Raw genomic sequence first — 3472 nt, forward strand, 5'->3', positions numbered from 1 at the left:
CAATTTCTCTCTCTTTTTTTCAGCTTCCTCTTTTGCTATAACTATATCTTCTATTTCACTATTCTTCTCTCTGCCTCTTCAATCCTTGAGGTGGCTGCCTCCATTTTATTATTCACCTCATTTATAGCCTTTTTTAAACTAATCACACCTATTTTCAAAGTTCCTAGTCATTGTCTCAGTTGCTTCTTTGATACTTTTTTAAATCCCAGTGATTAATTTTATGACAAGTTTTTAAAATTCTTGACCAGGTATGTTGGATTAAGAGAGGGCACTCTCCTTAGTATGTTCTATCTTATGGGGACTATTAACATGTTTGCACTTAAGTTTCAGTAAGATCACACATATTTCCACTCACTTTCAGTAATGTTAGTGCAGTAAAATTAGATATTCATCATATTAATTTACAAACAGTCGTTCAACATAGTACTGTGTGTAATACTGAGAATAGCAATGATGTCCTGTCATAAAAAGGAAGCTTTACTTTTTCCACTCTTATTGGTCTATTTTTGAAAAAAAATCATTAGAAGTAATTCAAAAAACTACATTCCACTAAATTTGACCCTTAATAAATGCATACACTCAGTTAGCAGAAAGTACTTGCTATGATTTTTTTTTCTTTTTGGTATAAATATGAGACAACCATAAAATGACTGAATGTTTAGAGGAAATAATCTACTTTAAACCGAAACTAGTATGACAATTGAAAAAGTGGCATTTTCACTAGAGTTGTGTGGTTTTGTTATTTCTAAGAATTTAAAAACATTATGTATGAATTATTGCACCAGTTCCTATCAGGTGATCAGTTTACTCCTTGAGTGTTAGTTGTAATTGCTTTCAAATGCATGAGATCCTGTATTGCTTCAAGGTACTGAATCGTATCTAAGTGTTAAGTCTGGGAAATGATGATGTCGATTAAGATTACCTTCAGGACTGTTTAAGTAATGCAACCACTGCTAATCCATTTATGGAGGCCCATACACTCATATAATATCCTTCAAATTTCCATCATTACTCATGGTGACATCACTTAGGCCTTGAGATATGGTCTTACATAGGAATTCTATAGGTCTTTTTGTTTACCATGCTAAAATATATCACAAAAATCTGACATCTAAGAATGGCTGACTCCCCAAAGTGAATTGCAAACATTGTTTTAGATGTGCCATGTTAATTATAATGAAAGATTAACCATACCATTTTTTGGCATCTCACAAGTCAGCATTAAGTAGGCCCCATTGTGTAACTCTATTAGCTATCAGATAGAAGTATATTAATATTTATCTGTCAGTTGTATTTTCAACATCTTCCTGGATTCATATTTTTTCAAAAATAAGTTGAATTTTTGGGGTATCTGGTTGGCTCAGTTGGTTAAGCATCCAACTCCAGCTCAGGTCATGATCATGAGGTTAATGACTTTGAGCACTGTGATGGGCTCTGTGCTGACAGCTTGGAGCCTGGGGCCTGCATCAGATTCTGTGTCTCCCTCTCTCTCTGCCCCTCCCCTGCTCATGCTATCTCTCTCTCTCTCTCTCTCTCATAAATAAATAAACATTAAAATATTTAAAAAATAATTTGAATTTTTAAAGTAGATTTAGAGCTTTTAAAATTTTAAAGCATATTTGTTGATGGGATCCAGAAGTTGGATAAAATAGGAATGGTGATGTAAATGTATTTAAACTTGGGATGGTTGGTAAAATATTTTCATTGGTTTTTACGTTGATCTTTATATAGCCTGTACAGAGTGAACATATTTCAAGCTACTAAAGGTATAAGGTGTAAGAGTTGATTCCATATAGAAAATGTTTATGTGCTCAACAGGGCATCAAAATGTGATACAGCAGTTTACTCAATTAAACTAACTCTCTTCTCAACAACCTCAAAATTAAAAAAAAATTGAAGATGACAGTAAGAAAACAGTAGTTTCAAAAAGAAGGATTATTTAGAGAACAAATATTACCATATCTAAGTATAAAAATTTTTAAATAATTTATGGAAGTATATTTTTGAAACATAAAATGCAGATCATGCACCCATGGATTTGGAGACATAGAAAACTTGCTAAAACATGGTAGTAATTAAAAAGGTTTATCATTTTCCAACAGGTCATTTTTAGTCATGGCTTTTTCCCCAGACATTCTTTCCCTGTATGTGTCTTTAGTTTCTCTTGAGGGTGAATGAGGATGATTTTTTAAGTATCATTAAAAAAATGCCTCAGGCAAACATACAAACTACATTTCATTTCTCTCTAGTTTATTTTTGCAACTATCTTAAAGATACTGTCTGTGAATCCTATCAGATGAGAAACTTATTTTCCCTTTGTGTTTTCAGTGCAAATGGAAATAAAGGCCACAATAAATTTTGAATCATTCATTTTCCCACACGTTAGAAGTGAAGATGGATGAAGAAGAAAATAGATCCTAACTCCATTGATTGTTCGACACTTGCCACTTTTGTGGAGGTAAGTATTTCCTCAATATGAGTAGTTCCTAGAACTAGCTGCCTAAAGTTATATAGGATGTTACCAAATCAAACCAAACTAAACCAAATTCAGATTCCTGACTGGACCCAGAAACACTCAATTAAAAGTGGTCATCAGAGATTTGGATGCCCTTTTAAATTTGGGAATAATTGGTTTAGTGTCGAGCTTCCAACTATCTGGTTTCTCTCAGAGCTCATTTTGCTTATTGTTTGTTAACCTGTGCAAATTTCATGGAAGAAGCCAGATATGATTTACATGCTTAATCTCATTTTAGACCCAGGCTTTGTTGTGATGTTCTTATTTCTACTTGCTAGTGTGACAGTCTGAGGACTTTATCTCAGCTATATTTGCCTATGCATTCTTAGAACCTGGAAAAGTACATGGAACACAGTATATGCTCAATTAATTTTAACTGAAAACATAAGAAAACTAAATTTTAAATAATAAATTGTATTCTTCTAAAATATAAAAAAATATAATGGAGTTAATTGCACTGTATATTTGACTTCACTGTGAAATGTTATTTGATTTGACAAATGTTATTTGATTTCATGAGTATTCATTTTTACTCAATAATGTAAAATCTTAGTATCATTCTTTTTTTGTTTATGTGTGTTTCAGGATTGATTAATAAAATGGTCTCCATCCACTTACAGTTAAGAGGGCTTTTTAAAAGTTTTGTTTTGATTTAAATTTCATTTTTTAATTTTTAAATGCTTATTTACTTTAGAGAGACATAGAGACACAGCATAAGTGGGGGAGGAGCAGAGATAGAGACAGAGACACAGAATCTGAAGCAGGCTCCAGGCTCTGAGCTGTCAGCACAGAACCCGATGTGGGGCTCGAACTCAGGAGCCCTGAGATTATGACCTAAGCAGAAGTTGAATGAAGTCAGAAGTTTAATGGACCAAGCCACCCAGGCTCCCTTAATTTGAATTTCTTAAGACAAATCTGCTTAATTGGAGATCTATAACATTTTATATGTTTCTTTCT

The sequence above is a fragment of the Suricata suricatta genome, chromosome X (assembly GCF_006229205.1).
Source record: "Suricata suricatta isolate VVHF042 chromosome X, meerkat_22Aug2017_6uvM2_HiC, whole genome shotgun sequence".
Lineage (NCBI taxonomy): Eukaryota > Metazoa > Chordata > Mammalia > Carnivora > Herpestidae > Suricata > Suricata suricatta.